Genomic DNA, 10,322 nt, shown 5'->3' on the forward strand with positions numbered 1-10,322 from the left:
TTATCTTTCCTCTGCATTAAAAAATGTTAATACCAGCTTTGGAATCAAATCAATTCTTTTCTTTTTAAATCTGCCTTTTTAAAACGTCCTTTTTATTTGCAGAATTACCAAGGAGTTGTTAAAAATTACCATGTTTTCTACCTCTGAATGAAATTAAGCAAAGACCGAAGTACGAAAAGGTCATCGAAACAAGAGACTATAAAAGAAACCTGAGAATAGCGGTACATTGCTAATGATAGCCTAAAATTGAATTTAAAGTCAGTCCTGAAAATGGGTAATGGTTAAGGATTGAGTTTCTATCCTCATCCACATGTTTAAAGAATCTTCTGTATTGGCTATCTCTAACCAAATTAGTGGGAATGGGAGAGGGCGGGGAACAACTCACTAAGAATCTACCCATCTATAGTCCTTTTATCTTTTCATTTACAAGGGTAAGCTACTGAATATCATATATATAGTGCGGTACATAAAATGTGATAAATGCTGCACCTAACACACAAAGTCTACAATAGACCATAGATCTACAAAGGACTATGATCTATGGATCAGAACTAGCAGAGTTAACATCAACCCAGCTCCTAGCAAACGATGCTAACTTATGGCCATAGCTATCATTTCAGACCCAATACCCCCTTTATAAAAGCAGATATTCTGTAGACCCCCTTCCCTTCCAAATGAGGCACTCTATCTTCAACTATAATTTTTAAGTAAATTTAAATCAATTTAGAATAATGGAATATATGTTATTGTACATTCATAACTATACTATATTCCTATTCCTACACCCCACTTAATTAGAATAAGTAAGTTAGGATCAGGGAAAGCAATATGAGAAATTATCCCACACGAGAAGTTCAGGAAAAATGAAAGAGCAAAGGCAGAGATGGACTCTAAGCTAATAGCAGACCAGTTTTATCTGTAGACGATCACAGATAAAGGGGGAAACGTACTTCATTGAAGTATGTATAACATGCTAAGATAAATTACCATCTGTCAATGTTGACCAAGAAGGAGGAAGTTTGATATTCTTGTGAATAAGCTATTTATAAATGTACTTATAAAACAATTCAGTGTGTTATGACACGAGTTAAGAGTGCCAATGAAGTGCCCTGGAAACATTTCATGCCAGAGCCAGCCACATGTCCAAAGATGCATTCAGTCTGTGGTGGGAAAGAAAAGTGGGCCGGGGGCTCCAGACGAGGGGAGCCGTGTAGCAACTTGGGGCAAGGACGCAGATGCCAAAGCTGGGCCTGTCCGACAGGGAGCTCAGGAGGGACTCAGCTGCTGCTTTGGGAGGTGGCAGGAGGTGGGGGGAGGGGATACCCCGACCCTGGCGCCTGAAGCACCCCTCCCCTCCCTTCCTACTTGGGTCCCACACAGCGCCCCTCACCCCATCCTGCCTTGGCCTACCTGTGCCCCACATACACCCCGATGCTTCCCTCCCCGTTGCCTGACCCCGAGCTCCCCTGCCTGCCTTCGACCATCCCCAGTACCCCCATCCTGCCTTGACCTACCTGCACCTGGGGCTCCATCCTGCTTCCCTGCTGGGGACTGGCCTTCTTGGACATGTGCGTCTCCTGGCAAGCTCTGGAGCCCTGAAGTACCTGAAATAACCGTAAGTTAAGGAAAAGAATAAAGCTCAATGATAAAGAAAATCTCTATCATTTTATTCATCGAATAATGTTTTTTATGTTTAGATATAAAATATGCATATCTGTGTGCATATGCATGACTATATTTTGAGTTTTTATGTAATAAAATTACATATTAACATTTTATTTCTTTAAAACATTGAAGCATTGTGGCAAAATGTTAGCATTTAAAATCTTTCTTTTAAGAAATCAAATCATATACAAATGCTTGAAGTTTCTTTTTCACCTTTCCTTTATCCCATTCCCTTCCTTCCATCCAAAGACGTAACCGTTATCGTGAAGTCAGTGTTGTTTTACTTTCCCCGCTGTTTTTTTTTTTTGTTTTTTTTTTTTTGCCAGTCCCGCGGCCTGGGGAGGGTGGGGCTCCGGCGAAAGGATGAGGGGCGGGTTCCACTCCCGATCTCAGAGAAGCTCCCAAAAGGGCAGCGGCGTGCCCACCTGCCGCCACCTCAGGCGGCCGCGAACCATTTAAATCGCCCGCGCCAAGAGGTACCCGGCGCTCGCGATTGGCTGAGCCGGACCAGCGCCCCTGGGCGGGGCGGGGCCGGCCCCCACGCAGCGGCCGCGGGTCCCGCCCCGCTGGTGCGCATGCGCGCAGTCCCCAGAGGAAAGAGTCTGCGCACACCCCCGCCCGGCCTCCGACTCGCGCCGCGGCTCCCTCCCCTGTCCGCGGAGGCTTGTCGGCCTGGCGAGACAGCAAGAGCTGCGGCCGGCAGGGGGCTGTGCGGACCCAAGGCGGCTGCGGTGGCGCCGGCCTGTGGAAAATGCCACCAGGCGGCGCTTCGGTTCGTTGCTCGTGTGACGGCCGTTCCCCGCCCCCGCACCCCTGAACCCCCTGCGACCGCCGGGGAAGAAGCCGCCCGCGCAGGGAGTACCGCACCGAGACGCTTCGGCGGGAACGAGGCCGACGGCCGGCTGTGCCGGTTGCGCCCCTGAGGTGAGCTCGGTCGGCGGCGGCGGCGGCGGCGGCGGAGGGGCGCGGGGCCCGGGAAGGATGGGGGTTGCGGCGGCTGCCACCCCGGGTCCCCGCGGCGGAGGGAGGCCGCGCGGGACTCTGCGGGGCGGGGAGGGCCGGCGCCGTCAGTGTTTAGTCTCAGCTATTCTGATGTCTAGTTTTGTGCCCTTTGCTATGTCAAATCCTATATGAATTTCTGTTTTTATCTGATCGAATGGGACTAGCCCAGTGGTTCTCCAATTGGCTGGACATTAAAATTGCTTGGAAAACTTTTGAAAAACATAGGGGCCTGCAGTCTTCCCCAGACAAGTTAATTCAGAATTTCTGAAGGTGGGGCTGAGGCATTAGTATTTTCTTAAGCTCCCTGTGTGATTAGAATGAGTCCAACAATCACTCCCAACTCTAAAACGTTCTGACATTTTATAAAACTTGCCGATTGAGAACCTCAGCATGTGTCTCAAATGAGTTCAGAGGAGAGAATTTCCAGTGTTAGGTGTTGGTGTTTGTTCTATCAGTTGCATTCACAGTGTAGGCTGACAAGTGGGAAAAAAAACAAGAAAAAAAAATTAACAGGGAAGGTAGACAGGCCGTGCAAACGAGAGCTCAGTCACAGAAGAGCTGTCTCCAGGAGACCAAAGTCATGCTCTTTAACATTCTAAGTGATTGGTTTGTGCAGTGAACCAAATCTGAGCAGTTCCAATGTTTGAAAATGTAACGACTGAAATAGAAATACTAATATGCCCTTCAAGGTCACGAAACAGTTCCTTGGCCTTAGGAAACGTGTAACTTCTGTGAGCTCATGTAGGTCAATTTGATGGGCCTCTTATAACCTTAAGATTCATCTTGCTCCTTATCTTTCCTCTGCATTAAAAAATGTTAATACCAGCTTTGGAATCAAATCAATTCTTTTCTTTTTAAATCTGCCTTTTTAAAACGTCCTTTTTATTTGCAGAATTACCAAGGAGTTGTTAAAAATTACCATGTTTTCTACCTCTGAATGAAATTAAGCAAAGACCGAAGTACGAAAAGGTCATCGAAACAAGAGACTATAAAAGAAACCTGAGAATAGCGGTACATTGCTAATGATAGCCTAAAATTGAATTTAAAGTCAGTCCTGAAAATGGGTAATGGTTAAGGATTGAGTTTCTATCCTCATCCACATGTTTAAAGAATCTTCTGTATTGGCTATCTCTAACCAAATTAGTGGGAATGGGAGAGGGCGGGGAACAACTCACTAAGAATCTACTCATCTATAGTCCTTTTATCTTTTCATTTAGAAGGGTAAGCTACTGAATATCATATATATAGTGCGGTACATAAAATGTGATAAATGCTGCACCTAACACACAAAGTCTACAATAGACCATAGATCTACAAAGGACTATGATCTATGGATCAGAACTAGCAGAGTTAACATCAACCCAGCTCCTAGCAAACGTTGCTAACTTATGGCCATAGCTATCATTTCAGACCCAATACCCCCCTTTATAAAAGCAAATATTCTGTAGACCCCCTTCCCTTCCAAATGAGGCACTCTATCTTCAACTATAATTTTTAAGTAAATTTAAATCAATTTAGAATAATGGAATATATGTTATTGGACATTCATAACTATACTATATTCCTATTCCTACACCCCACTTAATTAGAATAAGTAAGATAGGATCAGGGAAAGCAATATGAGAAATTATCCCACACGAGAAGTTCAGGAAAAATGAAAGAGCAAAGGCAGAGATGGACTCTAAGCTAATAGCAGACCAGTTTTATCTGTAGACGATCACAGATAAAGGGGGAAACATACTTCATTGAAGTATGCATAACATGCTAAGATAAATTACCATCTGTCAATGTTGACCAAGAAGGAGGAGGTTTGATATTCTTGTGAATAAGCTATTTATAAACGTACTTATAAAACAATTCAGTGTGTTATGACACGAGTTAAGAGTGCCAATGAAGTGCCCTGGAAACGTTTCATGCCAGAGCCAGCCACATGTCCAAAGATGCGTTCAGTCTGTGGTGGGAAAGAAAAGTGGGCCGGCGGCTCCAGATGAGGGGAGCCGTGTAGCAACTTGGGGCAAGGACGCAGATGCCAAAGCTGGGCCTGTCCGACAGGGAGCTCAGGAGGGACTCAGCTGCTGCTTTGGGAGGTGGCAGGAGGTGGGGGGAGGGGATGCCCCGACCCTGGCGCCTGAAGCACCCCTCCCCTCCCTTCCTACTTGGGTCCCACACAGCGCCCCTCACCCCATCCTGCCTTGGCCTACCTGTGCCCCACATACACCCCGATGCTTCCCTCCCCGTTACCTGACCCCGAGCCTCCCTGCCTGCCTTCGACCATCCCCAGTACCCCCATCCTGCCTTGACCTACCTGCACCTGGGGCTCCATCCTGCTTCCCTGCTGGGCACTGGCCTTCTTGGACATGTGCGTCTCCTGGCAAGCTCTGGAGCCCTGAAGTACCTGAAATAACCGTAAGTTAAGGAAAAGAATACAGCTCAATGATAAAGAAAATCTCTATCATTTTATTCATTGAATAATGTTTTTTATGTTTACATAGAAAATATGCATATCTGTGTGCATATGCATGACTATATTTTGGGTTTTTATGTAATAAAGTTACATATTAACATTTTATTTCTTTAAAACATTGAAGCATTGTGGCAAAATGTTAGCATTTAAAAATCTTTCTTTTAAGAAATCAAATCATATACAAATGCTTGAAGTTTCTTTTTCACCTTTCCTTTATCCCATTCCCTTCTTTCCATCCAAAGACGTAACCGTTATCGTGAAGTCAGTGTTGTTTTACTTTCCCAGCTGTTTTGTTTTTTTTTTTTTTTTTTTTTTGCCAGTCCCGCGGCCTGGGGAGGGTGGGGCTCCGGCGAAAGGATGAGGGGCGGGTTCCCCTCCCGATCTCAGAGAAGCTCCCAAAAGGGCAGCGGCGTGCCCACCTGCCGCCACCTCAGGCGGCCGCGAACCATTCAAATCGCCCGCGCCAAGAGGTACCCGGCGCTCGCGATTGGCTGAGCCGGACCAGCGCCCCTGGGCGGGGCGGGGCCGGCCCCCACGCAGCGGCCGCGGGTCCCGCCCCGCTGGTGCGCATGCGCGCAGTCCCCAGAGGAAAGAGTCTGCGCACACCCCCGCCCGGCCTCCGACTCGCGCCGCGGCTCCCTCCCCTGTCCGCGGAGGCTTGTCGGCTCGGCGAGACAGCAAGAGCTGCGGCCGGCAGGGGGCTGTGCGGACCCAAGGCGGCTGCGGTGGCGCCGGCCTGTGGAAAATGCCACCAGGCGGCGCTTCGGTTCGTTGCTCGTGTGACGGCCGTTCCCCGCCCCCGCACCCCTGAACCCCCTGCGACCGCCGGGGAAGAAGCCGCCCGCGCAGGGAGTACCGCACCGAGACGCTTCGGCGGGAACGAGGCCGACGGCCGGCTGTGCCGGTTGCGCCCCTGAGGTGAGCTCGGTCGGCGGCGGCGGCGGCGGCGGCGGCGGCGGCGGCGGCGGCGGAGGGGCGCGGGGCCCGGGAAGGACGGGGGTTGCGGCGGCTGCCACCCCGGGTCCCCGCGGCGGAGGGAGGCCGCGCGGGCCTCTGCGGGGCGGGGAGGGCCGGCGCCGTCAGTGTTTAGTCTCAGCTATTCTGATGTCTAGTTTTGTGCCCTTTGCTATGTCAAATCCTATATGAATTTCTGGTTTTATCTGATCGAATGGGACTAGCCCAGTGGTTCTCCAATTGGCTGGACATTAAAATTGCTTGGAAAACTTTTGAAAAACATAGGGGCCTGCAGTCTTCCCCAGACAAGTTAATTCAGAATTTCTGAAGGTTGGGCTGAGGCATTAGTATTTTCTTAAGCTCCCTGTGTGATTTCAATGAGTCCAACAATCACTCCCAACTCTAAAACGTTCTGACATTTTATAAAACTTGCCGATTGAGAACCTCAGCATGTGTTTCAAATGAGTTCAGAGGAGAGAATTTCCAGTGTTAGGTGTTGGTGTTTGTTCTATCAGGTGCATTCACAATGTAGGCTGACAAGGGGGGGGGGGAGAAAAAAAAATTAACAGGGAAGGTAGACAGGCCGTGCAAACGAGAGCTCAATCACAGAAGAGCTGTCTCCAGGAGACCAAAGGCATGCTCTTTAACATTCTAAGTGATTGGTTTGTGCAGTGAACCAAATCTGAGCAGTTCCAATGTTTGAAAATGTAATGACTTAAATAGAAATACTAATATACCCTTCAAGGTCATGAAACAGTTCCTTGGCCTTAGGAAACGTGTAACTTCTGTGAGCTCATGTAGGTCAATTTGATGGGCCTCTTATAACCTTAAGATTCATCTTGCTCCTTATCTTTCCTCTGCATTGAAATATGTTAATACCAGCTTTGGAATCAAGTCAATTCTTTTCTTTTTAAATCTGCCTTTTTAAAGCCTCCTTTTTATTTGCAGAATTACCAAGGAGTTGTTAAAAATTACCATATTTTCTGCCTCTGAATGAAATTAAGCAAAGACCGAAGTACGAAAAGGTCATCGAAACAAGAGACTATAAAAGAAATCTGAGAATAGCGGTACATTGCTAATGATAGCCTAAAATTTAATTTAAAGTCAGTCCTGAAAATGTGTAATGGTTAAGGATTGAGTTTCTATCCTCATGCACGTGTTTAAAGAATCTTCTGTATTGGCTATCTCTAACCAAATTAGTGGGAATGGGAGAGGGCGGGGAACAACTCACTAAGAATCTACTCATCTATAGTCCTTTTATCTTTTCATTTAGAAGGGTAAGCTACTGAATATCATATATATAGTGCGGTACATAAAATGTGATAAATGCTGCACCTAACACACAAAGTCTACAATAGACCATAGATCTACAAAGGACTATGGTCTATGGATCAGAACTAGCAGAGTTAACATCAACCCAGCTCCTAGCAAACGTTGCTAACTTATGGCCATAGCTATCATTTCAGACCCAATACCCCCCTTTATAAAAGCAAATATTCTGTAGACCCCCTTCCCTTCCAAATGAGGCACTCTATCTTCAACTATAATTTTTAAGTAAATTTAAATCAATTTAGAATAATGGAATATATGTTATTGGACATTCATAACTATACTATATTCCTATTCCTACACCCCACTTAATTAGAATAAGTAAGTTAGGATCAGGGAAAGCAATATGAGAAATTATCCCACACGAGAAGTTCAGGAAAAATGAAAGAGCAAAGGCAGAGATGGACTCTAAGCTAATAGCAGACCAGTTTTATCTGTAGACGATCACAGATAAAGGGGGAAACATACTTCATTGAAGTATGCATAACATGCTAAGATAAATTACCATCTGTCAATGTTGACCAAGAAGGAGGAGGTTTGATATTCTTGTGAATAAGCTATTTATAAACGTACTTATAAAACAATTCAGTGTGTTATGACACGAGTTAAGAGTGCCAATGAAGTGCCCTGGAAACGTTTCATGCCAGAGCCAGCCACATGTCCAAAGATGCGTTCAGTCTGTGGTGGGAAAGAAAAGTGGGCCGGCGGCTCCAGATGAGGGGAGCCGTGTAGCAACTTGGGGCAAGGACGCAGATGCCAAAGCTGGGCCTGTCCGACAGGGAGCTCAGGAGGGACTCAGCTGCTGCTTTGGGAGGTGGCAGGAGGTGGGGGGAGGGGATGCCCCGACCCTGGCGCCTGAAGCACCCCTCCCCTCCCTTCCTACTTGGGTCCCACACAGCGCCCCTCACCCCATCCTGCCTTGGCCTACCTGTGCCCCACATACACCCCGATGCTTCCCTCCCCGTTACCTGACCCCGAGCCTCCCTGCCTGCCTTCGACCATCCCCAGTACCCCCATCCTGCCTTGACCTACCTGCACCTGGGGCTCCATCCTGCTTCCCTGCTGGGCACTGGCCTTCTTGGACATGTGCGTCTCCTGGCAAGCTCTGGAGCCCTGAAGTACCTGAAATAACCGTAAGTTAAGGAAAAGAATACAGCTCAATGATAAAGAAAATCTCTATCATTTTATTCATCGAATAATGTTTTTTATGTTTACATAGAAAATATGCATATCTGTGTGCATATGCATGACTATATTTTGGGTTTTTATGTAATAAAGTTACATATTAACATTTTATTTCTTTAAAACATTGAAGCATTGTGGCAAAATGTTAGCATTTAAAAATCTTTCTTTTAGGAAATCAAATCATATACAAAACAGAGTGTCTGGCCCATAGCATACATTCAGTAATTGTCTGCTGGGAAAAAAAAATGCATGACATGATGAAATCTGCAGTATAGATGTGTCAATCTGGTTCCACAAACATGTGTTAACCATGTTCATACAATAGGTATCTGAATACTAGATTTGAATAACGTGCTTTGACCTAAAGTTTACACGTTAAGAGCCTAATATAGAAATTTCTGTAAAACTAAATTTTAATTACAGTTCTGTTTAAAGGTTAAAAGTTGTACCTGCAGAATTACATGCTTTAAACAGCACTAGCTCTGGCGCTTAGTAAGAGCAATAACTTTCTCTAATGTTAAAGCAATTTGGCACTGGTTTTACTGAATCTTACTTTAATGTGTCTTTTAATTCCACCCTATTTTTATCCATTACACCCTGATACTGCCTTATTCATACTGTCCTCACTTCTCATTTGCACTGTTTCACCCAATATTTCTAGACTAGAATTCCCCCTATGATATCATCATATTGACTTGTTATCAGAACATCTGCACCTGAGTTTTCTATTTGTATCACAAACTTGACATGGCTTTGTTCTCATTTTCCCTGCCTCATTCCCTTGCATCTTCTCTTCCTCTCTTGGATTCCCCCATTTTGGTAAATATCATCAATTATTGCTAATCTACCCTGCCAGAAACATGGAAGTCTTTGTCAGTCTGTCTGCTAAATGGTTCTCAAATATGCTTCCTGTTCTCTCTTCTCTTTCATGACCTATGTTTCTTTCTTTTTTTAAATTGAAGTACAGTTAGTTACAATGTGTCAGTTTCTGGTGCACAGCACAATGTCCCAGGCATGCATATATATACATATACTCATTTTCATATTCTTTTTCATTAAAAGTTATTACAAGATATTGAATATAGTTCCCTGTGCTGTACAGAATAAATTTGTTTTTTATCTATTTTTATATAGAGAGGTTATCATTCGCAGATCTCAAACTCCCAAATGTATCCCTTCCCACCCCCACCATAAGATTATTTACTATGCCTTCAAGTCTACTTCTGTTCTGTAGATAAGTTCATTATTTACATTTATTTCTTGCCTAGATGAATGCAATAGTTCAGTCATAAGTACCTACAGAGTTCACATCTCTGCACTAATTCACCATTTACATACACTCTTTCAGAGTGACCTTTGTAAGATTTAAATCTGAGTGTTTTCCTGTAGCAGAAACTACCCCATAGGATAAAGCCCCAAGTCCGTAGCTCTGCATCCCCCAGAGCTCTGTCATCTCATCCCACCATCCTCTCACTTTGCTGTGTATTCTGACTACATCAGTGATTTGCAGCAAACTGAACAGGAAATGCATTCTTCCAACATGTACACTCTCTTCTGTCTATAATACCCTTCCCCTTCTTTCTTCTAACTTTAACTTGTCCTTCCAGAATTTTAAAATATAAGCAGTCTGAAATGGAATAGAATGTGGCACAAATAATACGTTCTTTTCCACTTGAAGCATTTTAGTAACTACTGGAAGATCAAGCTACCTAAGATATATCCT

The sequence above is a fragment of the Camelus bactrianus genome, chromosome 7 (assembly GCF_048773025.1).
Source record: "Camelus bactrianus isolate YW-2024 breed Bactrian camel chromosome 7, ASM4877302v1, whole genome shotgun sequence".
Lineage (NCBI taxonomy): Eukaryota > Metazoa > Chordata > Mammalia > Artiodactyla > Camelidae > Camelus > Camelus bactrianus.